The sequence below is a fragment of the Ambystoma mexicanum genome, chromosome 5q (assembly GCF_040938575.1).
Source record: "Ambystoma mexicanum isolate Mex_15411 chromosome 5q, UKY_AmexF1_1, whole genome shotgun sequence".
Taxonomy (NCBI): Eukaryota; Metazoa; Chordata; class Amphibia; order Caudata; family Ambystomatidae; genus Ambystoma; species Ambystoma mexicanum.
This window is the reverse complement of record NC_090933.1, coordinates 79026741-79054590: the sequence shown is the minus strand read 5'-3', so window position 1 is coordinate 79054590 and position 27850 is coordinate 79026741. Positions and strand designations below refer to the sequence as shown.

The following is a 27850-nucleotide window of genomic DNA, read 5'->3' as shown; positions in this document are numbered from 1 at the left end:
CTGGTGACCCGCTGGAAGGTTTGGCACCCTGAGCCCGCTGTCGTCCCGTGGGACCCCTCTGCATCTGGTCATCCTAGAAGGTCTGCGAAGACGCTTCGACCCATTGGAATAGTGGAACCAACTATTCTCGGCACCTTCATCAAACCCTGCAAGTAAGCTTTCTCAGAAGTGTCCCTGGGCCAACTAGTGGACTAACCAGCTTACCCAGTTGCTTTGCTCTGTCACCGCCGCTGTTTCGAGGAGGCCCTCAAAACTTGGTATACTGCTAGCTCTGTGTCCCCAGCAGCCTCATACCGAATTACGTACACTTGGTATTCCCAGGTCTGAAGTGAGACGACTGCGCCAGGACCGGAGTGAACGCGGTTGCCATGTTGCCCTGCTGCGTCAACGTCCTTTGAAAGTCTGCTGCATTTGTGACCCTCTTGCCCCTGAAGCCTGCTGCAGTGAAACTGGGTCGATTCATCCACCCGGAGCGGAGAAATCGCCACTGTCCCGTTGGGGAATCATCGCTGTATCTCAGGAACTGAAAGGTGCAGAGACAATCTTTTTGTCGCATTCGAACCTGCAAGCAAAGTGGACTGAAGTGGCGAAGTTTGGGTCTGCTTGCATCGGGGACCGGTGAGTACTCCATACCCAAACCGGTGGCCCCTAGCGCGAGGGCCCATTTTTATGCACGAGTGGCTTCTGGGGGCCCCTCTCCTTTCCACTTCTATTGCGAAATAGCAGCTCCATCCCAAACTCTCGAACTGCCTCTGCCTTCAAGTGGAGGTCCTTCCTGAATAGTGGGAACTTGTTCTACATCGCCTCATCTACCTTCCCGAGCTGCTAGAGACCCCTGAATAGACCCTATTTTGCCCATTGGAACAACCGTGTTCGTTTGCATTGCATGTACTATTGAGCATAAGTCTCCTCTCTTGTTAGGGCTTGGATTGCCTCTTAGTTAGGTGTATTTTTTGATGTCGTACTGGGCCTAAAGAATATCTGCACTGCCAGTTTCCTACCTCTTTAGGTTGTCGACATATTTCGTGAATTTAATCCTTTAGACACCAATGGTCTTGTATATACATTGTATTGATAGAGATGTGTTGGTTTACTTAGTGTTACTGTGATTCTTTTGCTATGGTTTATGTTACAAAGGCCTTGTAATAAATGTGTCTATATTTTTGATATAACACCTGTCTGGAGTAATTTGTAAGTGTCCTTGCTCTGTGTGCTCATTGAGGTCCTTCAGTCACCCTCGCCCCTCCTGAAACTCTCTTGTCCGCCTGCCATAGCTACCCTAATTGGTCTGGCTTGTCCAGAGGTTGCCCTGTTCCAAGAAACTAGGCTGGTCTTCTGAACCTCTGCCCCTCCAGGTCAGAGTTCAGAAATCCATCTTAACAAGCTGAAATAGAGATTATGCAGAGGAAAGATCAGGCCCATCTTAAGCGCCTCTCCAAAAATGGACAGGCAACCACAATTAACTCGGTGTGCAAGTGGAAGAGACACTCCTGCAGTATCTTCGGCTTTTGGTAGAGACATAGCAAACATATCCCACCCTCAACAGGAGACAAGTAAAAGGACCTTTTGGAGAAAGAACCCTAGAGACTGGGTGGTATCCTGAAATCCTGTGAACTTTACCAGAAGATCTTTGAACTGGTGCAACTGTAGACAAAATGTCCTGATGCTTTGTTTGAGTTTGACCCAGAAGAAGAATTTTGGTGTTTAATCAAAAAGTGTAAACTCCTGTAGTGTTTGACTCTTCGTGGTCCCCAATTGGCTATATGACTGGTTAGCTGCTGCCTCCATACTCCAAGCAGGCAAATCTGCCAAGGTCAACAATAACACAATTTCACTGTTCTCGAATACAAATGAACATATTATTTAATGAAGACTTCATTAATCGCTCACTGTCCATCCACATTACTTCTGGTCAAATTATTTAAACACGCAATCTTCTGTGATACACTCTCCCATTGCATTATCCAAGCTAAAAGCCTACCAAATGTGTTCCTCTCTCTGTGTTGCCTAGCTATGCAGGATGCATAATCCAAATTGGCAAGCTTTTTGTGTGCCTCCAGTATTTGATTATGCAAGTTGCTTCTATCCTGTGCTAGCCTGGGATCCATGTCTTCCATCCTCTCCAGACACTTAACCCAATCTTCCACTGCACTGTATCTCTGAACTTATGTCTTCCCGACTCCTAACGATGTAGAAATACAGAAGCCTCTAAGGACTATTTTGATGGCCTGTCATTTAACAACCCACCCATTCCCCATCCCATTATTTGAAACAACCAACATTACATAAAGTCCAATTATTAGACCTCCACATAGGTATCGGAGGAACCTGTCCCCTAAGCACACAAACCATCAGCAGTGGAGCTTCATTTAAAAGCGTGCCCAATCAAGATACTCCAATATCAGAAATCTACCTGCATCCTTCTCTCCAGTGATACTGCAAGTCTATGAAAGATGAATGCATCCCATAATAGAACAAGTTCCACTTTTCTGCAACTTCTAAAAGGGCGACTAACCCTACCATCCCTCCAGATAGGGACGTTTAAAGAGTAGATCGATGGGCAAGGAATGTATTTTCTGCAGGGAGTATGGCGATCAAATCAACCAACTCCGCTTGTGCCCTTGCAAAATGTACATTCACTCTATGGAACTGCATTTCCATGGTGGCAGAGCACATTCCTGAAGGGGGTGAAAGACACAGGTTCTTAGCCATAATTAGAGATGGCAAAGAAGTCAGGTCTGCATTCTGCTGACAGCATCACCAGAGCCTTGGCTACCAGCACCGTTATGCGCAGATCTGCGTGGATGAGGAAGTCAGGTTTTTGCACCGGATGTGCAATCCAGACTCCTCAACATACCCTTTGACGGGTCTTCTCTTTTTGGCAACAAGGCTGACGAGAGCCTTGAGAAGTTGCAGACCTCAAAGGCGGCAGCCAAATCTTTAGGTGCCGCTATTAGGCAACCTCAGCCTTTTTGACCTAGTGGACAGCCTTGGAGGGGTAGATCTTTTCACTACTAATCATCAGTTGGAATGGTGAGAGGAATGGCTGGTCAAAGAGCCCAAAGAAGATTCCCTTGTGGTGGACGAGGGAGAGGTATGAAGCCAGCTCAATCAGGGGATCCTTTACCATTTGCCACTGCATCACCCGCCTCAAAACCTCTCTGAGGTCTTGAGTCACAGTTCACCAGTGGGGAGTAGACTCTCGGTATCTAGAAGAATGGCGAGACATTACTTCAGATGCTTGGGCCTTGGAAACCATAGCCTGTGGTTACTGCCTTCCTTCGTGGTTACTGCCTTCCTTTCATAGAGAGACCTTGGAGCAATCCACAGAGAAACCACTCTTTGGGGAGTCCAGATCTCTCCTTGTGCAGGAAATGTTTACCCTGCTAGAGAAAGGCGCTATAGAACCGGTGCCTGTAGTGAAAAGGAACATGGGATGGTATTCACCTTAATTCCTAATACCCAAAAAGGACGTAGGACTGAGATCCATCTTGGACTTTAGATACTTGAACAAATTCCTCAGGAAGGACAAGTTCAAGATGGTCAAACTTTCTCAGATCCCTCAGGCCCTACAGCTCCAGAATTGGATGGTGTTATTGGAACTTCAGGATGGTTATTTTCATATGCCAATCCATCTCAAGCACAGAAAATACCAGAGGTTCGCGGTTGGCAGTTCTCATTATCAATTTTGAGTTCTGCCATTCGGGCTGACCACCCTGAGGGTTTTCACCAAACTGATGCCGGTAGTGGCAGCGAGTTGCAGGAGAGGGGGGATTCACGTCTAACACTACCTGGATGATTGTTTGATCAGGGCGTGTTCTCCCGAACAAGTCCTGGATCATCACAACGTCACCTGCCATTCTCTTCACAGACTGGGCATCGCCCTCAATTACAAGAAGTCCCATATGACACCTTTGCAGAAACTCCAGTTCATCAGAGCTGTTCTGGACACATCCTTGGGAAAGAGTTTGCCACCCGAGTTGAGGGCTGAAGACATTTTACAGATAGTGCCCAGTGTCTTCCAACTTTATTTTATTTTTATTTCTTTTTTTTTTTTTGAGGTTGCTCGGCCTCATGGCATCCTGCATTTCTCTGGTGCCAGAGGGCCCGCCTGAGAATTAGATCCCTTCAATGGGCTCTCAGAACTCAATGGTCCCAGTTCTCAGGAAAGATGCCAGACCTACTTCAGGTTCCAAGCAGGGTCGCACAGGATCTTCTGTTTTGGGCCTGCGAGGACAACATTCGGAAGGGAGAAGCTTTTTGGCAGCCATGGCCAGACATAACGGTAGTGACGGACGCCTCTCTCACGGGGTCGGGAGCCCACACCAACTATCTGACAGTCAGCAGTCGTTGGTCTCCATCGGAGTCCAAACTACATATCAATCTTTTGGAGATGCAGGCAATCAGACAAGCGGTGAAGGCCTTCCTGCCCTCTGTGCAGGGAAAGAATACCCTGATAATGACGGACAACACAGTGACCATATACTACCTCAACAAGAGAGGAGGAGTAGAGTCACTACCACTGTGCAGAGAGGCAATGCAGCTCTGGTACTAGGTAATTCAAGAAGGAATCTCTCGGCAGTTCAGCTAGCCAGAGAGAACACGGCGGCGGACGATCTGAGCAGTTTCCCACGAGTGGGAACTAGCTCAGGAAGTCCTTCAAGAGATTTTCACCCTTTGGGGAACCCCTCAAGTGGATCTGTTCACGGCCAGTGTCAACCTGAAGTGCAAAGTGTATTGCTCCAGGGTATTTACCCCAGGAGGAGCTCTAGCTGACGCGTTCGCGATGGACTGGGAGTTTCCACTCCTGTGCGCGTTTCCTCCAGTCCCCGTCATTCGGGAAACACATGATCCTAATTGCCCCGCATTGGGCCAGGAGGACGTGGTACCCAGACCTTTTGGACATGTCCATCTGTCCTCCAATACGTCTTCCACAAAGAGATGACCTTCTCTCGCGAGAGGAGGGTTGGGTTCTCCATCCGGAGGTCAAGACACTCATCCTTCATCCTTGGTTTCTAATAGGGTGAGATTTGAGACCTCCTGGATGACGTAATGGAGATTTTGCTTTTTGGCAGAAGACCAGCAACAAAGTCTTTGCCGTTGGAACAAATTCTGCATGCCGGAAAAGATTATGCAACTGGTGCAAAGACAAGAATGTAGATCCTTTTCTCTGTAAAACACTGGATGTTTTATCATTTCTACTATCTTTAGCCAATCTGGTGCTCCAGATTGGTACTATTAAAGGCTATTTGGCAGCACTGTCCATCTTTAAGCGCTCGTCAGAGGAATGTTCATACTTCAAAATTCCACTGGTGACACAATTTCTAAAGCGGCTCACATATGTGGTCCCCCATCACCTTTCCAGGTTCCCATTTGGGACCTTAATCTTATTCTAAAATTCCTAATGTGTGCACCTTTTGAACCTTTACACTCGTGTCCTTTATGGTTGTTAACCTTTAAAACCATTCTATTGGTAGCTCTAATATCAGCCCATAGAGTGAGCGAGTTGCAGGCACTTTCATCCAAGCCCCCCTTTACTATCTTTCATAAGTATAGGATTGTTCTAAGGGTAAAACCTTCATTTTTACCCAAAATTATTTCTGATTTCCGCATAGGACAAAAGATTGTTTTACCCTCTTTCTATCCCCCACCTCATCCTAGCAAGGAGGAGGAGAGATTACATAGGTTGGACCCTCGTAGAGCTTTAAGCTTTTATATATCTAGACTGCCAAAACTCTCTATTGATGATCAACTTTTCATTGGCTATATGGGCCACCAACTAGGTCAGGCTGTACTAAAGAGACCTTATCCAGAAGGATCATTCTGGCTATCTCAGAATGTTACATGTTGGCAGGGAAGGGTCCTCCTGAAGGTTTAAGGGCCCATTCCACCAGGGGCATGGCTACCAGGGGTGTACCGATAAAAAGTATTTGTGTATCAGCAACATGGTCTACTATTCACACGTTCACAAAGCATTACTGCTTGGAATCTTCCCTCGGACAGGATGGGAGGTTTGGAAAAGCAGTCTTGCACTCGGTTCATGAAAACAATTAAAAAATAATTCTACTCCCTCCACCAATTCAAACACTGCTTTGGGAGTCTATCAAAGATGAGGAATACATGGGAGGACACACCCCATTCAAAGAACAAGTTACCCCTTGTAACGTTCTGTAGACCGGACTTTCCTCCCACGTATTCCTCATCGCCCTCCCAACCTACCCCACAGTAGTAGAATTCCCCATGTTATTACAGCTTTCGTTACTTCAAAGCCAAGTATCGTCATTCCTGTGGTTATGTGGGTTTTTCTACTGTAATTAAAATCAGAACTGAAACCAACGGGCGCTGCGCGTGCTGTGTATGCCTTCGATGACATCATCCTCAAGACGTAGGCCTTCGAGGGACATCGACTCAATGCCATACACACACAGCCCCTCTGCCGAATTTTTATTCCGAAGTACTTGAAGCTGGATATCGTATAACAAAGATGAGCAATACGTGGGAGGAAAATCCAGTCGAAAGAACGTTACCAGGGGTAAGTAACTTATTCTTCTCTGGTTGGTCAGCTGGTCCTGGCCACTCTAGCCCAGTCTCCCTCGCCTGGGAGGGATCAGCATTACAGAAATATTAAAAAGGCATGTTAAGCCCACCTATCTTCATTGTGCTGGGCCACGGTGTTACAATAATGCAGCCAACGCTGCATATTGTCCAAGTTTGTTTCAGTGGCCTGCAGTTCGGTTCCCCTAAAGGCAAGACACGCTCTTATTTGCAGTGCTTTATGTCCCTGGTGGTCTAGGATGGCCTCACTGGTCTTGTTACGATGCTTGTCGATGCGGGCGTACAATGTGTGGCAGCTGTGTAATAGCTCCTGTTCCTAGTTTGGTTGTGCTCCCTTTCTAAGCTGTGCTTTGGCACCCCACTCTGGGGGCACAAAAGGGATCCAGGCTCTTTAAAATATAAGCCGATTGTCTACTGCTTAGATTTTTTATTAAAAGAAGTCACCTTAATCCTATTTTTATATTAAAAAATGAATATTAATATCTTTTTAAAGTGTCCTCCCACCCCTGGTACATTCTTCGGCCCCCTTAGGGGGTGGTCATCCCCCCAGTTAGAAGACCACTGCTCTATGACCAGGGCTCATTTGCACCACATTGTCCCTGTAGGAATAGATGTTTTGGGTTTTGGTTTCATTTTTGCAAAGCCCATGAAAACACTGCCATATTATTTTAATGTTTTTGGCTGTTACACCCCTCAGGGCCCCTAATTCTCCCTATGGTGGGGGCAATGCCCAAAGGAGTGCAATATGCCCCTTTCCCAAATGTTTGTACAGCAGGTGGTGTGAGCATCCAACAGAAAAGCAGCGAACAACGATGGTCGTTTGAAAATATTTTCTGGGCAACAAAGCAATCGGATTAGTTGTTTTTCAAATGGCCAATCCTGTTGTCATTAACATTTGGGCACCATTTGAAGGTCCGTCAATGGGCCGATCTCAGCCCTGAAGAAGGCTGTTTGTGTTTGTAGGTAGTTTGTGCAGACCTAGGTGCCACCAACATATTTGTGGCAGGTTTTCAAGCAAACTGCTTAATTGGTTTGTGCTAAACAAGTGAAATAACACTTTCATGACCAGACGCCCACTCTTCACAAATGTTAGACGCAAATCTATCCGTCAGTTCTGGCTTTAGGCGAGAGAAAAGTTTGTCTTTATGAGAAAACTGTAATGAAAACCTAATGAAACGCAAAGAAATCGAGTTGGACAGATATATTTTTGGGAACGTTTTTTAAAGATTGGTTAAACATTGTCAAAGATATAAGCATCTTAAAATGTCTGTTCATATTGAACGTTAAACTTGCGATCACCAATCGTGTAATATTATGTGAAGAAGTACTCCCCCATTGACTGCCCCAGACCAGGTTAGTCCTTATAACCGTTTCAAACCACTACTGGCCCCTCCCCACCAAAACTCATCCCACTGGGATTTCTTTGAGCTATGCCTGTCAACATTCTGACTGTATTCTGTGAAGGCCTGCCCGTTTTTTAATTTAATGGGTTAATTGCAGCCAAAAATGGCTACTGATGTAATACAAATGTCCTAAGTGTCCTTTTAGCTACTTGATTTATAAGTTGTGTTTGCTCCCCTGCCACAGATCTTTTGTTAAAGACAAGCATCTCAAGTCCTCTGTGTGTGATTATACAAATGCAAGCCTATATAAAATATACAGAAGCATAGACCTAAGCAGAACAAAGCTCTTCGCTATTGGTAAATGTAAAAATAGACCCCCACTTAGCAACACTTTGCACTTCAGCCTGGTAGGTGATGGCATACGTGTTGGTAAGAGCACATCAGGCAGCAAAGATTTCACATTCATTCTGCAAAATGACTCATTTAGTGTCAGTAGAAACCATTGTTTATTTAATTTTGCCTTTGGTGTCCATGAATAGTGTCGCAAAGTACATTTTTGAATGGATACAAATCGCAAGTGCAGAAGCATGCTCACTGGGACTTAATGTTTGGGGATGACATGACAGTTAAATGTTGAGAATAACTGCCAACTATCTCAGGAAAAACCTGTTAATGACGATGGCAAATATCACAAAGGTCCCAAAACCGAATGGCCTCACGAGAACTGATCCGAGTCGAGACAAAAAGCCTTACTCTCTTTTTATAATAAAACACGCTCGCATGGCACTCGCCACCACTGTGCCTTTTACTGGCCTGTCAACATGTTTTGTTACTATGCCAATGGAATGGTACTTGGTTTATCTTATCATTGGAAGCTAGATCAGTCCTGCTGAGGGTGGAATCAGTGGCCGCCAACCACTGGTCCTCATCAAAGGGCCATTTCAGAATCCTCACACTACCAGCCACACATGACAATGGCACGGGTTTGGGTAGACAACTGCAATAATTTCTTGTCACTATTTGACCTCTTGATCGAACTGAGCTAACTCCTTTACTAAATGTGTCATTTCTGAACTAACATGTTTAAAATCTGAATATCAGACACTGTTTTTGATGAAACATTCAATACAGTTGGTTAACACCTAAGTATTGAGAAATATTATCTGTGCTGTCTGTACAGCGTTCCTTGACAGAGGGCCACTCTGCCTGCAAGTAAAGCCACAGGAACGGGTACATTTCCTTAAACTTTAATCTACTTGTCCCCAACCACCCGGAACCCATCCATAGCCCTGTGTCACTTCCCTTTGGCTGTCCACCCCCCCACCGTAGTGGCCACTCCCACGCTAACAATGATGATGGGGTAGGTGCCCGTGACATTACTTCTCTCCCTCTTTCTTACAAACCTGTTCAAAAAGTTACCCCATCTCTTCAATAAGTTTTGAGGGGTTTTATGCAAGACCTCCCTAAAGGGTGTCCCTCATACCTTTGCTCTGGAGCATCTCAGCATCTCAATCACTGGTTGTCTCCCACTCTTCGTCTGATGCTTCCACGTCCCCCAAGAACGAGTCATCAGAACCCGGTCCTGCCTTTTGAGCATTTCTTAAAATGCTATAAATTTCATATGATAGTCATGTGGGATCCTCTTCCCGCTGTGAGCATGGGGCCTTTCTTGTCGGCCACTGTCAGCAGTTCAGGAGCGAATGTGGTGCCTTCTTTTCCGTGGCAGGGTTGATGCACTACCACTTGATCTCCCACTTGTATATCGGCCTCTGTGGTTTCCCTGCAGGTTTCTGCCCCTTCATCTTTTGCTTCTCCCCTTCATCACGGGCATGGATCTGCCATTCCAGTTGGCTGATAGAGCGGGTGCCCAGGCCCTCGGCCAGTCTGCTTCACACCGCCTGCCCGAACATGAGGTCAGCAGGACACACCCCTGTAGTGCTGCGATGTGTGTGCGCCTGTACTCTCTCAGCAGCTGATAGTGTCTGCTCAAAAGGGCTGGTGGTGGCATTGGCCACTTGTAGGGACCTTTTGATGTTTGCCATTAATCTTTCAACTATGCCATTGGCCTGCGGTCACAATGGCATGTTCTGTTTGTGTTGACAACCCATGTATCTTGCAAAATTTGCAGAGTCTCTTGCTCCTGAAAGGTGGGCCATTGTCAGTCTTGATGATTTTAGGTGTCCCATATGCCGTGATCATGCCATCTAACGCTGGTATTACACAGGTGGCAGATGTGGAGTCGATCACCTGGGCTTCCAAAAAAACGAGAGTGCTCATCTGAGTACTAGCATATATGTTCCATTCCGTAATGGCCCAAAAAAGTCAACTGCCTGCTCCTCCTATACCCTTTCCAGCAGCGGAGACATGTGCAACGGACTGGGGTGCGGTGGTGATGCTTTCACACAGCCTGAGGCTCATTTCTGCACTGTTTCCTCTACCATGGAGTCTAGCTTCTGGAACCAGAGTCTTTTTGTCGACACCACCCCACAATGCCCTTTGTGTGCAAGATCGACTTGATGCCTCAATGCGTTGGGCAGTACTGCAACCCTTCATGATGTGATTTGCCACGACGGTGAGCTCGTCCTGCACCAGCCCCAGACTGGGTATGTCCTCTTGGGCAGCTGTGTCATGATGCTTCGCCTGGGATTTGGCATGTCTAATTTTTCCTTGTGCAAGGCAGCTGGCAATGATGCATAAAGCTGTATCCACTTCCGTTTGAGCTCTGAGGATCTCACAGTTGAATGGCTTCGTGTTATGCACCACATTAAGATATGCATCCGCTATAAAAGGTTCCACCTTAGCAAGCCCTGTCTGATGTCGAGATAGGTAGTCTGCTAGGTTTGCTTCTTTGCTTGGGCACTGAATTGTCTTGAAGGTGCAGGCCCCATCTCTCAGTTCTCTGGGACATCCGAGCCTTCGGGTTGCCAAAAATGGTTCGAAGTGCATGATGGTCCATGACCACTGTGAATGTCTTTGCATACAAAAATAGGTGAAAGTATTCACAGGCAAAAATCAAGGGGGGGGGGTCCTGGGACCCCCTCTGCCAGACATTAGTCCTGGTTAGGAGGGCCTTACCCAGATTCTTTAGCTGACTATCTTTCACTGGGACGTTCCAGTAGCGAAATGCTAGACAATTCTCATCTGAACAAGAGTGCGAACAGCAACCCCAGACATGTGTTTTCGGTCTGGTTGGACTTCATCATATTCACAGGCCCATACACCCGCTAATCTTTCTTTCTCGGCATGTAAATATGCCCATTCGGTGTGTGTCAGGCTCCGGCTGGGGTATGCCACTATGAATTGTTTGTGAGGGGCTTCTGTGTCAGGATGGCACCCAGACTGGCATCCATGACCACCTCTGTTCTGAAGGTATGCCATGTCCTCGGTCTTCGAGATGTTTCTACTAACTGTTTCAAATGCTTCTTGACACTCTGGCGTCCAATTGTAATGGTTGGTTGTTTTTCGTGAGTTCTGAGAGGTGCACTGATGGTAGCTTAATCCTGTCAATAACATGAGCAGTAGCTGGCCTGTCCCAGAAAGGAACTTTGATTGGACACATTCTCTGACCTTGGGGCTTTGTTTAATGCTGCCACTTTGTCACGATCAGGCCACATGCCTCGTTTGGAGAAAATGTCTGAGGAATTTGAGTGTGTACGAACCTCACACTTGTTTTATTTCACTGTCAGCCCAGCAATGAGCATACATGATGTAGAGTGGCATCATGTTCCTCTATTGACTTTCCAAATACCAGAATGTTGTCTGAGTAGTTTAGGCAGTTTGGGACATGCTTTATGACTTTATGTATTTCTTCCTGAAAATCTCAGCTGCTGACAACATCCTAAAACTTAGACTTGTACTAGAACAGCATCAGGTGAGTCAAGTACGTGGTGATGTATCAAGGTTCCGGGGCTTTTTTCAGCTGGTGGTATTCTTTTGTGAGGTCGAGCTTGTAGAAAATCATCCCTCTGTGACGGAGTTGAATCATATCTGTGATTCTCAGCGACTGGTGTCTTCCTTTTTGAACTGCTTCATTGGTGGTCCTCATGTCCACCCAAAGCCGCATTCTTAGGGACCAGCACTATAGGAGACACCCATGATTTGGGCCCTGTGGTGTGTTCAATGACATGCTGGTCAAATAGTTTAATTTTTCTCCTCCACCTGCTTCTGTATATTGAATGGGATGCCCAGATAGTGTTGGGTAATCGGCTTGACGTTGGAGTCAATGTGGAGCTGTATGTTGCAGTTTCTGTGCTTTGCAAGTCCTTTGAATAATTTTGGGAATGTCCTTAAATGTCCTCAGCCTTGGCTAGGTATTTGTGCACCATCATCTGGTAGAGGACGTGCGCCAGCCCCATATCTACTGCCGTCTTGAAGCTGAGGATGCAGCCACTGTTGGTCTTGGTCTTCAACACATGGAGTTGGAGACAGGCTGCATGCGATTTGTGTAAGCAGACTGCTGAAATTACTCTTCTGCATGGTAAAGGTGTGGTGGACTCATAAGGGTAGATGTTGATTGCTGATGATTTTAGTTTTGGGTGCTGTGAGAGAGTGGTGTATGCTTCCTCACTTAAGCTATTCAGAGTTGCCCCGGTATCAGTGAGGACTTTGGTGGGTGTGTTCATTGAAGTGCATCATAAGTATCGGCTGTGCTCCTTGGCTATGTCGTTACCCAGTGCCCACTCGTATCCTTTCTTCTCCAGAATGAATATTCCCCGTTGCCAGGCTGGGAATCCTCGGTAAAAGAAAAAAGTGTTTCACTTGCAAACTTTATTTCTCCTTTAAACTAATAATTGTCCTCTGGGTCATACTGCCCCCATCCAGTGACCATCCTCTCCCTAAGCCCCTCCTCTGGCAGCCAACTTCAGACTTTTACCGCACGCCAAAGTGTTGGGAGTCCTCTAGTTTGCTCTGCAAGCTACTTCTACGTTTTGTCGTGTTTTCGGTAGAAAACGGTTCTATTTTTGTTCGGAAAGAGCCTGTCTGCTCTTTTCTCCATCTGCCGACAGTAGGGATCTGTTGTCAGGGAATTTCAGTGCCCCTCAAGGGCAAAGGTCGTCAAAGATTCTAGAAGCCCATCGGGCCTAGTTCACGCCCTTCGACCATGATGGATGAGGAGGAGGGAAAGTCCCTCTTCAAGTCCTGCACCAAATGCGGGCTACGAAATGTCTTTGTGGAAGACAAACACCTGCAATGCCTCTACTAACTGCATCCGGCCCACAAGGAGGTGGACTGCGAGGGATGCCTCGTATTCTCCAAGAACACGAGGGACAGGCACAGTAGACTGGATGTTGCTTAATGCCAGGGCCTCTGCCCCCATGCTCCAAGCAGGGTCATGCCTCACCCAGGACCAGCCGGTCTGAGGAGCAGTCTTCTAAGTCCTTTTGAGGGCCCCTCATCCGTGGGGGCCCGAGACAAGGCCAGAAGAATGGCAAGTTTGAATCCACCAGGTTTGTTGCAGAAGCAGTTCCTAAGGTGGATAGGGCGCAATCAATATCACCCTCCGCCTCGATTGCCAGCCGGCATTCAAGCTCCTCCTTGAAGAGGAAATCGTCCAACCTGGCTAAACTGCAGGAGAATTCTGAGAAGCTGCACACGTAGGAGAAGGCCGAACAGCCCATGCAGGCCCAATCTGCACAGGCCAAGACAGTGGCAGCTGCTATCACAACGGCTAAGGGTGCTGACCCTGTGAAGGCCCCAGCACAGAAGGTATCCCTTCCCCCAAGGTGTGACACCGCTGCAGTGACTTTGGCAAAGTCTCCTGCACGTCAGAAGGGGGAAACCAGCACATGCCCCAGTTTAAGCCCCTCATGGGGGAAAAAAGACCGGAAGAGCAGGCCCCGAAATAGCCCTCCCAGGCTGTGTCCCAAGCCATGGAGATCTCGTCCACGGATGATGAGGACCAGGAGTCCTTGCACATGGTTCACAAGGACGTGGAAGAGGAGGGTGATGACAGCGCAGGGCCCAGTGTTCTGATCCCTCCAGCTCAGTCAAGGGATGTGTCGCTGGACATTCTGTTGACTCCTCACACCTAGGTGTCAGAGATCCAGAAGAGGATGCCACTGGGCCCAGCTCCAGTGGTCCCCCGGAACTCTGTTCAGCCTCCAGCGAAGAAGAGGAAGCATCATCCGATGCCCCATTTCAACCTCCACATGCGCGTTGAGCTCCTTCTCCCCCAGCAGACCCAGCCACAGGGACGGATATGGCCACGACTACGGACGACGAGGATATCGTTGTGGCAGACGACGAGGATATCATTGCGGCGGACGATGTTTCTCCGCATTCGGATGCGACACCTAGGGCGAGTCCCAACGGATGAGTTATTCAAGATTGTACCCGAAAAAACCAGGAAGAAACCAGGAAGGAGGTTTTCTTGTACCAGAAGCGTGCGCCTAAGAGGGAGACGATCATGGAGGTGCCCCTGTTAGACATGTGGGAGGAGGGCCTGACCCTCATGGAAACCCGCTGCACGGCTCTGGCCAAACTGGATAGGCTGGAGAAGAAGTATAGGGTGCCTCAGGTCGCAGCCATCACTGGATTTGGTGGTATCGGCTTCCACAAGGAAACAACTGGCTAACCCATCCTTGGCATGTTCGGTCTTGCTGGACAGCGAGGGGAAGAAGATGGACGCCATGGGAAGGAAAGTGATTTACACTGTGGCATCACTATCAAGGCAGCCAAGGCACTGGTGATCCTAGCCAGGTACGACAGGGAACTGTGGTACAAGCTGGGGCCTATTATGGAGTTCCTTTCTGACGATAAGAGAATGGAGGCAATCTCTCTTTTCCAGGAGGGGGAGGTAGCGTCTGATCAGGCCATTACTGTGGCGTTGAATTTCGCCTACATGGGGTTCCAGCAGGAGGTCCAGGCGAAGGTGTTGGACATGCCCTTCGACAGAGAGAACTTGTTTGGGGGAAGGTCGTCGATGAGTTCCTAGAGGCCATCAAGGCGGAGATGGCCTGTTCCCTAGGGACCCTGCAGCAGCCACGCTTTTCTTTTCGCTCCTCTCGGGCAAAGTCGAACATGTCCTCCAAAAGCTTCTCCTCTTCGCACTGTCAGCCCTCCAGATCCTTGACTCAGGAAGCATACAGGGGCTGTTCCCAGCCCTATGGTAGCGGAGGACAGTGCTACCATCACCAGCAAGGCAGGACGCCGGCACTGAAATGGGCCTGACCCGGCCGGGATGTCGGGGGGTGGGGGGCGCGTGTTTACCCCGGTGGGCGGCCGGCTGACTAACTTTCTCAGCGAGTAGAAGATCACTACCGACAGATGGGTGCTGGGCACTCTCCTCCAGGGACACACCTTGGAGTTTCAATGCAGGAGTCCGCTGATCCCTCCGGTTACCCATCAGGAGCAACACATCCCTCAGCTCCTGGAAGGGGTACGGGCCATGCTGCGAAAAGGGGTAATGGAGCTAGATCCCCAACGGCTCCAGGGCTCCGGAGTCTATTCCAGATACTTTATGATCAGAAAGAAGACAGGGGCCTGGAGGCCCATCCTAGACCTGCGACATCTCAACAAATACCTGTAGTCCCAAAGGTTCAGGATGGTCCCGTTGCAACACATGCTCGGCCAACTGGAGAAAGACTTCTCGATGTTGCTGGACCTGGAGGATGCCTATTTCCACATCCTCATTCACAAGAAACATCGAAGGTTTCTGCCTTTCGTACTGCAGGGACAGCACTACCAGTACAAGGCTCTGCCTTTTGGATTGAAGTCAGCACCCAGAGTGTTTACAAAATGCCTGGTGCTGGTGGCGGGCCATCTATGTCTACGGGGCATACACATATACCCGTACCTCGATGACTGGCTCAATCAGGCCTGTTCGCGTTAGTTGGCTGGACACACAGTGACAACCGTCTAGCTGCTGACGGATCTGGGATTCTCCATCAATTATCCAAAGTCTTGCTTAACTCCATCGCAGAACGCGCTGTTCCTAGGAGCCAGACTCAATACAGTGTCCTGCCTAGCATAGCCCTCGGAGGAGAGAGTAGCGGCCATTCAGGGGACGATGCAGTGGCTGTTGTTGATGAAGACGGCCACAGTGCGGACCTTCAAGTCGTTGCTCAGCATTATGTCCTGCGTCTACCACATCTCGCTCTGCAGGTTGCAAATGTGACCCTCCTTCTGGATTTCCTGGACGCTCGCTCGATACAGGTGTCTGGAAGCTTCACGGACAAGATTCCGCTCGACGAGGAGTTCTGTCGGGCGATAGAGTGATGGGGCATCCGCTCCAACATTGCCTGGGGCACGGGGTTTCAAAACCCTCCATACCAGGAGACTGTAACCACGGACGCTTCCCTGGGAGGCTTGGGGCCCCACACCAGACATCTGCATGCCAGATGCCTGTGGCTGCCGAGGGAGAAGGATCTTCATAGCCACATCCTGGAGCTACGGGCAGTGTTCTGGGCCCTCGAGTCATTTCTTCCATCTCTGAAGGGCAAGGTGGTTGAGGATCTTCACAGACAATGCCACCACCATGTTCTACATCAGGAAGCAGGGGGGCAGTCGATCCCCGGCGCTCTCCAAGGAAGCACAGGACTTGTGGCTCTGGGCCGTTGTACAAGAGATGTTCCTCGTCCCTCTTCACCTGGCGGGAGTCAAGAACACCATCATAAATTCCCTCAGCAGGGAATTGCGCTCCAGCCACGAGTGGGAACTTCAGCAGGACCAGGTGGACCGCCTTATTGTCAAGTGGAGCAGGCCCCAGATCGATCTGTTTGAGACGGCAGCGAACTCCAAATGCCAGATGTTTGCCAGCAGATTCCACCAACCAGGGAGCCTGGGAGATGCGTTTTCCTTCCTGTGGGAAGGAATGTGTCTGTATGCGTTTCCTCCACTGCCCCCCCTGCTGCGTGTCATCACCACACTCAGACAGTGCCAGTGCAGGATGATACTCATCGCACCGGCGTGGCTGAGGCAGATCTGGTATCTGGACCTTCTCAGCCTGTGAGTGGTGCTTCCGGTCAAGCTAGATCTTCTCGCCAGAGGAGGAGGCGCTATCCTTCATAACGACCCAGCCCTAGATTTTGGAGGATATGAGTTGCCGTTGGACTGCAGGAAGGTCCTCGCGAAGGTCAGGCGTCGTCGACTTTGAAATGCTACAGTCACAAGTAGAAGCGTTTCGCAATGTGGTGCCAGTCTCAGAATATTACCCCGCTGAGGGTCACTATCCCACAGATTCTTCCATACTTGCTCTCCTTGGCCAAGGCTGGACTGGCGCACACCTCTCTCAAGGTACATCTAGCAGCTATCTCCCGCTACACCTGGTCACCAGGAAGGTCTTCACTGTGGTCTCATCGGCTAGTCAAGGAGTTCCTCAAAGGACTTTTTGGAATCTTCCCCACCGGTGAAGGCTCCTGCCTCAGCATGGTAACTCAGCATGGTACTGACGAGGCTCATGGGGGGGCTCCTTTCGAACTTATGCATCAGGCCCCTCTCAAGTTTATCTTGTGAAAAATGGCTTTCCTTGTGGCTATTACCTCTGCCAGGATGGTAGGTGAGATCCATGCCCTATCCTCCAAGCAACCATACCTGACTTTCCACTTATCGTGGGTGGTACTGCAGACGCACCCCTCGTTCATGCTGAAGGTTCCATCAGAGTTCCACCTCAACGAGCCTTTGGTGTTACCTGTTTTTTTCCCCGAAGCCTTTATCACCGACTGAAAGGGCCTTGCACTCGCTGGACGTTGCTTGTGCCTTGAAGTTCTATGCGACACGCACAAAGAATTTTCGTAAGACTTCTCAACTGTTTGTGAACTTTGGTCCTGTGAACCATGGGAAGGCCCTTATCCAAGGCTTCCATTTCAAGGTGGCTCTCCGGTTGCATCACGCACTATCATTGGTTGGCGAACCGACCGCTGCCGGGCTGTCCAAGAGGACATTCCACCAGAGCAATGGCTGCAACTATGGCGTTCCTGCCTGGTGTGCCTCTGCTAGACATCTGCAGGGCAGCTACGTGCAACAAATTACTTACCTGTAACTATTTTTCATCAGCGTGGGTCTGGCATGGATTCACATGCTAACCCTCCCTCTGGCACCTCCGCGGCTCTTGGTCATACTGCCACTCTACATGCTTACCAAATCTGAAGATGGCTGCCACAGGAGGGGCTTAGGGAGAGGGCTGTCATTGGTGGGGGCAGTATGACCCAGAGGGCAGTGATTGGTTTAAAGGAGAAAGACAGTTTATAAGTGTGAGCTTTTTTTTTTTTACCGAGGATTCACATCCTGACGACGGGGAATATTCATGAGCATGTGAATCCACGCCAGACCCATGCTGGAGAACAATAGTTACAGGTAAGTAACTTGTTTCTTCCTCTGATCATCTGTTTATTATGAGTTTTCACTGCCAGATGGCGACCATACCTTAATGTATCGAACATGTCTCTTGGACCACCGCTATCCACGCCCGTCTGGCAACCACCCTTCTCTGTGGGTGGGAGATCTACTGCTCTTGTAGTCCCTTGTTCTAAGCTTCCTTGACTCACTACTGGTCCCTGCGCCATGTGAACCTTCCCACGAGAACTTCAGTCTCCCCTTTGGTGATCCTTTCCCTTGCCTTGGCTGGGATGGGTTCTTGCAGACGGCCCGGAAATGGACTTCACCTCAAGCTGTACCTCTTTGACCCAGAACAGGGCACACACTCCATCATGGGGGTATTCGTATCCACATTTGAAACATGTGGGTTAGCTGACAGGGTTAACTTGTTCACTTTGTCTGCTTTTTTGTTGGGGTTGTATTGTCACCTTGTTCATGTTGTCTATTTGTTGGTCTATGGTGATTTCCATGCGGGCTGATGCTAGTATTTCCTCAAGGGACCTCTACTTCTGCAGTAGTTTCTTTTGGAAGGCCTGGGATTCACACATTGCAGTGACCTGAGAGCGCAGCGCCTCATTGTTTGAGTACCTGTGGAACTCGTAATGTTTTATTTTGATATGCAGTCTCATGACAAAATTATCCAGCGTTTCACCTTTTTCTTGGTGTGTCATGTCGAATATGTGTGTCTCATAGTCCACGTTTGTGTGGGGTGCGTAGGAATTCGATAGTGTCTCTTTCAGGTTGTTAAACGAAGCTGTCTGTGTGTATCGTCCAAAATGTCTTACTGCGGAACTCCCCTCTAGTGATAGTATGTTCTTTTTTTATTTCTTCATCCATGAGCCCCATTGCTCCTACTTTGACCTTAAAATCCTGTATCCATCTCATCCACTGCAGCCCCCGGTTACTAGGGTCTAGCAGATCAAACTCTGGGCGGGTAGGTGGAAAGTGAGTGACTCACTTTGTGGTGGCTGGAAAGAGGTTGATGGCCATGCAGGCACTGTCGCTGGTACCTCCACTTCACGCTACATGCTGTTTATGTCCTGTGAACAGTGTTTGGCTTCTGACGTTTTCCTAACAGCTACTTCTACCCGCGATCAGGTTGGTGCGTTGCTATGTTATTGCTTCATGCTTAACAAACTCTGTTGTTAATTCACAGGCACTCCTTGGTCCAGCTCAACATAATTTGGTTTTACATCTGAGGCGGTTGTTCCTTGCTTCCACACAGCTTCTCCATTAACTTAGCGCAGTCTTGTACAAGCTTTGTGCAGCTTCCCTATTAACTCTGTGCTGCCTCCTTCTAGCTTTGCTCAGCTCCCCCCCTGTCTTTCTTACTCCACGCGGCTAACTAGCTCTGCTCTATTCTGTCTCTTCAGCACCGCTTCTTCCAAACACTGTCTTTGTACTTGACTTTTTCTTTCCGTTCTTCCTTGTCCCTTGCTCTTCATTAGGATTCCAGTATCAAGAAGACCTTGTGCTTTTGGACTCATTGCAATTTACATTCAGCCTTGGACTACAACTTCGAACTACACGTTCCATCATACCTCTATTGGACTGCTATTTCTTTCTTACCTCAGTCTGAACAGCTGAACATCGGGTTTTATTCCCCAAGATGGTTTCCAGAGGTTGTTGCCCATTAAGTGCAGAGTCCTGTTCTCCACAGGGACTGTGGACACCTGGTGGGGTTCACCTATAAGCTTCTACATTCTACTGCAACAAATCGTGAGTAACTGTTGCTAAGGGGTTACTAAGAGATAGCAACGCCAAAGATGGACCAACAAGTGCAGCAGTCCAATCTTTGAACACGGAAGTACAGAATTTAAAGACTGAAAACACAATCTTAAGAGAACAAGTCTGACAACCTTGGTCAAAATAACCACCCGGGCCTCTGGTGCAGGTAAATACGATGGAAATCCAAAGAGGCTGAAAGAGTTTGTCGATGCATGTTTAGCGCAGTTCACCTTAGAGCCAGCATTTTTTTCATCAAATCGCTCCAAAATTAGCTTTATGATTTCAACATGTCTGGAAATGCCCTTGCTTGGTCAACACCTCTGGTAACCACCAACAATCCTTTATTGGCTGCCGATATGGCACAGGCTATGTTTGGTCGAAGAGAACTAGTGGTCTCTTCTCAAGAAAATCTACTGAATTTAAGACAAGACAACATGAACATTCTAAACTATATAACCCAGTTCAAACAACTGGCATCGGGAACAGCTTGGCCTGATGATGCATAACTCACTAAATTCCGCAGAGGGTTAAATGAAGACCTTAAAGATGAGGTATCCAGGATACCGTGTCCTCACAATTTAGCAGAAATGTTTACTTTGCTACAACTGGAGTACATGATTTCAGGAAAGAAGCCAAGAAAAGAAAAAAACCTTTTTGAGTCTCTGAAACACCTCATGCAGAACATCCCATGGTACTAAAACATGTGGAAGAAGGTGAACCTATGCAATTAGGAACAGTTTGTGGACCAATAACAGCAGAGGAACGAAACCGCAGAAGTTTGTACTGTGGGTCCAAGATGCATTTTCTCAAAGACTGCCCACTCACTCCTCTACAGTGTCTGGGAAACGCCTATACCCATCCGTGAAGGGAACTACGGATGGGCCTCCTCTAAAAGGTTCCCTATATTGCATCCACAAACCAAATAATATGGTGGTCCTACAGGTATCCCTGTCTTTTTCCGACAAGACATTGACAGCTATACCTACTTTTATTGAATGTGGTGCAGCTGGATGCTTTATGGATGATGAGTGGGCTAAACAAAACTGTATTCCCCGAATCAAGAAGGATGTATGTCCACCTTTTGAAGGTATGGATGGTACTCCATAAACTTCCAAATCAATCAGCAAACAAACTTCCACTGCATCCATGTCCATTGCTTCGCATACGGAACAGCTAAGCTTTGATCTAATAATAGCAGCTCATTATCTAGTGATATTTAGACAGCCATGGCTAAGGAAGCACAATCAGTTTATAAACTGGACTGCAGGCACTAATTTTTGGGATCCGAACATTGTTTGCAGTTTTGTCTTCAACAGAGAGCAGTCGGCTTACATGATACACAAACAGAAAAGCAGAAGCCTGCCAGTACAACCATCTCTAATCTACATCTATTGCCACAATGTTATCATGAATATCTTGATGTGTTCTCTATCGATAAATTCAAGGAATTACCCCCACATCGAGAAGACTGTGCTATTGAATTGCTACTTAATACAAAGGTCCCTTTTGGCAGTATGTACATGTTGTCTGAGCTAGAGAAGGATGCACTCCGTATATATTTACAGACCAATTTACATTAGTCTCACTGCGGAACCAAATCACCATCAGGTTTGTGCTAATTGTTCATTCCCAAGAAGGATTGTAAAGAATTATGACTGTGTATAGACTACAAAGGCCTAAACAAGACCACCATCAAAGATCTGTACTCTTTGACCCTTATTCAGGACATTCTGGAAGCTGTGAAGGGTGCTTCTATCTTTTCTAAATTGTATCTCAGGGGCACTTAACCTTTGGTAAGGACCCGTAAAGGAGATGAATGGAAGACATAGTTTTGTACGCCATTCGGTCTCTACGAGTATCCCGTAGTGCTTTTTGGCTTGGTGAACGCTCCTTCTGTCTTCCAGAGATTCGTAGACCATATTTCTTCGGACCTCTTGTTACATTCTCTGGTTGTTTACCTAGTTGGCATCTATTATACGTCTTTAGAAGAACCTCAACACCACTTTGCAGAAGTGTTACAACGTCTAAGACAACACCAAATGTTTGCTAACATCAAAAAATGCTCTTTTCACCAGTCTTCAATACCGTATCTGGGATTAATTATATCTGCGGATGGTGCAGCAATGGACCCCTCCAAAGTTAAGGCTATTCTACATTGGAAGATACCACAAAACATCAAGGAGAGTCTACGTTTTATAGGATTTGCTAATTTTTACAGGAAATTAATTCCTAACTTTTACTATCAGATCAAACCTCTCACAAACTTGCTAAAAAAAGGTCAAAAATATGTTTGGACCAAAGTGCTCAAGAAAGCTTTGACCTTTTCAAAAGAGCCGTTTCATCAGCACCCAATCTCAAACTACCAGACCAAAGAAAACCCTTTATTCTAGAAACAGATGCCTCGAAGTCAGCGAATCGTAAGGTTCTTAAACATGTGTCTACTTCAGGAATCGAACACCCTATAGATATATGTCTAAGACTTTATCATCACTTGAAAGCAACTACACTGTTTTAGGAAAATAGCTTTTGGCTATCAAAAGAGCCTGTCAAGAATGGAGTCATTTATTGCTTGGTTCACAACACCCCATCATGGTACGGACCATCCAAATCTCAGTCTTACAAAACTTTGAATGTGAAAACAGTCTTCAAGATAGATGGGCCTATTTTCTTTTTTCTTTTGTTATTCGATTCACATACATTCCCGGTTCTGTCAACCAATTGGTGGATGCGTTATCCAGGAGTACAGGAGAAGAAACTGACAAATACATTCCTGAAAGGATGTTTCCCCAAACTTTTCTTTGTCACTGACCTCTTGCAATCCATTAAGAGACAAAGTCAAACATTGTCAGAATCTGCTAGACATGATGTAATCACCTACAACTTAAAAGCAGAGGATGGTCTCTTGTTTCACGGACATCAGTTATATATTCTAACTTCTCTCTTGCAACAAGAAATTCTGTGACTTTGCCATGACCATAAAACCGCTGGACACAGAGGAATACATAGCATACAAGAACTTATTACCCAATACATTTGGTGGACAAGGGTTACAACTGACTTAGAGGATTACAGATCTTCCTGTATGACATGTCTTCAGACAAAGAATCCCCCTAAGGCTCCAATACGGAAGCTAGTCCAACTATCTCCACCATCACAACCGTGGGAGCACATCTCCACTGATTTTATCGGGGACTTGCTGCCTTCCTCCGACAACACCACAATTGTGGTAACCATTGATTCTATGACCAAAATGGTGCATTTCAACGCTATGGTTAAAATACCAAATGCTGCCCAAATGACAGCCTGTTTTTTACATACTATTTTCAGGTTGCGGTGTCTTCCCAGGATAATCTTATTTAACGTGGTCCTCAATGCACCTTTCCTTTTGGAAGTATTTGTGTAAGGCATTGGGTATACAAAGAGATCTCATGTCTGGATTCCACCCGCAATCCAATGGACAGACTAGACTGAACCAAACACTGGAACCTTATCTACAATGTTTCAACTCAGCAGCACAAGACAACCATTCACCTACAACAATTCTGTTCACACTGCCACTGGCAAAAGCCCATTCTTCTATACCTACGGCTATCATCCTTTAATCATACCCACTGTTGTGCCTCCATCCTCCAAAGTGCCTTCAGTCGACGAACTGGTAACAAACATTCATACAGGACATGCCACAGCCCTTCAAGCCTTGGACGAAGCTAGAGCAAAGTTTAAATTCTATACTGACAAAAAGAAGGACACAAGAACCTACTTGCAAAACGGGAGAACTGGTATGGTTATCTCGATATTTACCCGAGAGACTGATTCCTTCTAAATTATCTCCTAAATACTTTGGTCCTTTTAAGGTATTGAAGGCAGTGGGTGCAGTAAGCTATCAGTTACAACTACCTTCTTCATGGAAAAGGATATATCCGGTCTTTCATGGTTCGCAACTCAAGGCTCATGTAGCAGACCGTTCCCAGAAAAAACAACTTAAGGAACCACCTCCTACTGATGATGGAATGGAATGTGAGGTATCTGCAATCTGTGATTCTCGGTACTTTACAGGCAGATTGCAATATCTCATTGATTGGAAGGGTTATGACCCTTATGATCGCACATGGGAACCAGCCTATCCTTTTCATGCCCCTAACTTTGTAGAGCGTTTCCATCATATACACACTTGGAAAACTGGACTTCTGACTAAACGGGAGTGGGGTGGGGGGGGGCATAATGTTAGGAAACATACAGCTCACTCCTTTTGGAGGAAATGGAGAAAGTGCCTTCCACACCATCATAGACTTCACTCAAGACGGTGACTGCTACATTCTGTTTCTTATGTCCTATGGGCATTCTATTGTTTGGCATCAGATGTTTTCCCAACAACAACTTCTACCTGGGATCAGATTGGTGCGATGCGTTGTTATGTTATTGCTTCAGGCTTAACGAACTCTGCCGTTAATAAACAGTCGTCCCTTGCTCCAGCTCAACGTAATATCGTTTTACGTCTGAGACGGTTGTTCCTTGCTTCCACATTAACTTAGTGAAGCCACGTACAAGCTCTGTGTAGTTTCCCTATTAACTTTGTGCTGCCTCCTTCTAGCTTTGCCCTGCTCCGCCCTATCTCTTTCTTACTCCACATGGCTAACTAGCTCGGCTCTATTCTGTCTCTTCAGCGTGGCTTCTTCCAAACACTGCCTTCCTACTTTCCTTTTTCTGTCCGTTCTTCCTCGTCCCTTGCAATTGCTCTTAATTATTCACTAAGATCTTCTGCTTTTGGACTCATTGCAATTTACAGTCAACCGTGGACTACAAATTCCATCAAACCTCTACTGGATTGCTATGTCTACTTGCCTCAGTCTGAACATCTGGTTTTATTCCCCAAGAGGGTTTCCCGAGGGCGTAGCCCATCAGGTGCACAGAGTCCTGTTCTCCACAGGGACTCTGGACGCTTGGTGGGATTCACCCATAAGCTTCTACATTCTGCTGCAGCAAATCGTAACTGTTACTAAGAGGTTACTAAGAGTTGGAGCCTTAAAAGCCTTAAGAGCTGTCAGTCTTGGATTGGAAAAGCTATTTATCAAATATATATCAAATAGTGTTGCCCTGTGATAGAATAATGATGCACTCATGAAACAAAAATGGCACACTTTTCAGATAATTTGCATGCCCATATTGTTTGCTGTGTTGCTCTGGTCTGTGTGTAAAGTTTCAGTGATGGCCTGTAGGTGGCGCTGTGCATGTGTGGCTTTTTTGCTGAAATGTCCTATTCTACTGTGACATGGTCGGGCGAATGTTTTTTCTTGCTTTTTTCAGAACCATAACATAGATGGTGAGTTTCATCTCAAAAAGGTCTTTGGAGAGTTAATCACCTTATTGTATTTATAAATACGCTACTATTGTAATAGAAATGTCTGTATAAGCACCATGTACATCCTTGCATCTGACATCATGTTAACAGCAACGATTGGCAAAGCTAACAGTGGTGGCTTGTTTATAGGCCTTTGTCATACACAGCTACCAGATGCTCAGGTACTCACACAATTTTCCAGCTGTTGTCTTGTTTTTTTTAGTGGCCAAGACGTTACTCTGCGGACATTAAAGCAGCATCGTGTCTAGATGAAGGTGCGTGTGGTGAAGAAGTAGTAAGAAGAATCAGTGTTAAGCGAGGCTGCCGGCAGCAGTTAACGAGAGCACGCTGATGAAATGGTGCAAACTGATCCATTGGCTCCCAGGAGCAGAGAAGCTGCCCGAGTGAAAAGAAGCCTTGTGGGCGAAAAACTACATTACAGAGCTGCTGGAGCCCGGGCGAACCTAAACCACCGGAGAAGAGAGCCAGAGGCGAGGAATCTCACAGAGAGAGGGTCACAGCTGAGCCGCATGAGTCCAGGAGGAGAGAAACACCAAAGCATAGAACTGGTTGGGAGCGGCCTCGCAGAATCGTCGCTGTGGCGCAGAAAGGCAAGTGCCCTAAAAGCAGTGGGGGTTGGGTGATATAGCAGTGCCAAACAGAAACCCCCAACTGTTTGACGAAGTAGAACAGGTGGGGAGCTTGCGAAAAGGTCCAGGAGAGGAGACGGGACGCCAGCGGGGAGGGTCCGCATATCTGGAATGAACACTGATGACAAGTAAAGGCCCGATGGGAGCTGTGATTCTATTTCTCCCCTACTCATGGAAAGCCCCGCAGAAGGCAAGCTATAGCTACTGGAGGATGCGTGTATGGCAAGCTGATGCCCCGAGTTTATGAAATCCAGCGTAAGCCGTGGAGAACAGGTGAAGTGCCCGAAGGTTCTATTAGACAAAATAAAGTGAACCTGGATCATTTTGAATCGAGGGCATTCCGGGTAATTGTGCCATATAGACAAAGGGAGCCCTTCTTTTCAAGACCTTGCATATACTGTACCATGTCGCAAAACGACCCCAAGTTTATTAAAAAAGAAAATAAAAAAAATACACCTTTAACTGGTTGGTTTACATTTTTTTTAACTTTTACAAAGATAAATTAACAAGACACAAATATCTCCTTGGCAAAGTAAACAACATCGCTGGTGCGCAGAGGATGTAAAGAATCCACGCTTGTACATGTTTACATGAAAACATACATATATTTGCCATTACGAAACATGAAATGCAACAGTATACAAGGGGCACATATCTGTTGCAATGTTTGGGTTGCGCACACCAAGTTCAATGCAAGCAAAACCCTGACAAGTTTCGGTCCCCTGATACATGCGGGAACCTTCTTCAGGTGGAATCAAAGCAGCTGAAGGGAGATCTCATTCATCTGGAGTAGGTATGTGATATTTGAAAAAAGTGAGAATTCTCCTGTTCTGGACCCCAGTTCCTGTTAAAGTCTGAGGGCATTGCTCCTGGCTTTGCTGTTACTTGAGATTTCATCAACTGCATTCATGACACTTTTTAGAGCCTGACGGGCCAACACTGGACTGACTTTACGACACCGATGCTTCATGTACCTGCTAGCTCTTGCCCACCAAATCCCTGCTTCCCCTCGTTGAACTTTCTGGACCACCATTGAGATGCCAGTTTAAAGCTTTACAGATGGAGCTTCTTTTTTTAGCCAGCTTGCAGCATCTGGGTGAATAGCCGGCATGGTAAGCTTCTTCTACCCAGAGAAGAAATGAGAAAACGCCTGGACGCTGTTCAACCTGCTTCTGGGACGACAGTAGTTAACTTGTGAACCAGGTGCCCTTTCTCGGGCATTTCTAGGCCCTCTGATTCTCTTCACTTTTACTGGTTAGGACCATATTGCCTACCTTATCAATGACATTTCAAAAGAAACCATTCGTATGTTTCGTTTCATAGTTTTTCCTATATTTCCCTTGTGCAGTATATCTCCCTGCGTGCATTAGCTGTGCCTTTTCCTTATGGAGGTGGGCGTTCATTGTTTTTGAGATTGTTACCTGTGCTTGAGTAAGTATATTTTTTATAGAACTTTGTTTGAACATTCCTTTTAGTTTGGTAATTACAATAGTATTATATGCACGCTTCCGCTGCTATACCAAATCTCTGAAGAGTATATAGAGGTGAAGGAGGCATTCTATTCACTTTATATCTGCTCAATCTGTATGGAACAACACTCGGGCAAGTTGTGTTATGCGTGTGGCAGAGCACATTGAATGCCTTCGATCTCCCTGGTATTTCTTCTTGCCAGTATCAGATTTTATCACTGAAACACATATAGAACAGGGCAAGTGACTGATGGGAGTTGTAGTTCTATAGCACCAGACATTTTTGTTAAGGCATATAGAATTTTGGAGGCCCTGCTGATTCGAAGTCAGGATCTCATTTTTACTAGACGGCCAAAAAATAACAGGCTATGGTGTGTAGGCATCCTAGCCAAGGCAAGAGACGGGTGTGAGCAGACAATATGAAATATATACATATATGCATTGAGCACCCTT

General features: G+C 46.8%; 1 protein-coding gene across 1 annotated transcript in view; it reads left to right on the top strand.

Moving 5' to 3' along the window:
- INO80C (INO80 complex subunit C) overlaps window positions 1-26390 on the top strand; it is a 475763-nt gene extending 449373 nt beyond the window's left edge. Inside the window, exon 7 of the transcript XR_011278543.1 lies at window positions 25502-26390. The gene's annotated coding sequence lies outside the window, so the exon portion shown is untranslated. The remainder of the gene's footprint in view (window positions 1-25501) is intronic.
- The last annotated feature ends 1460 nt before the right edge of the window (window positions 26391-27850 follow it).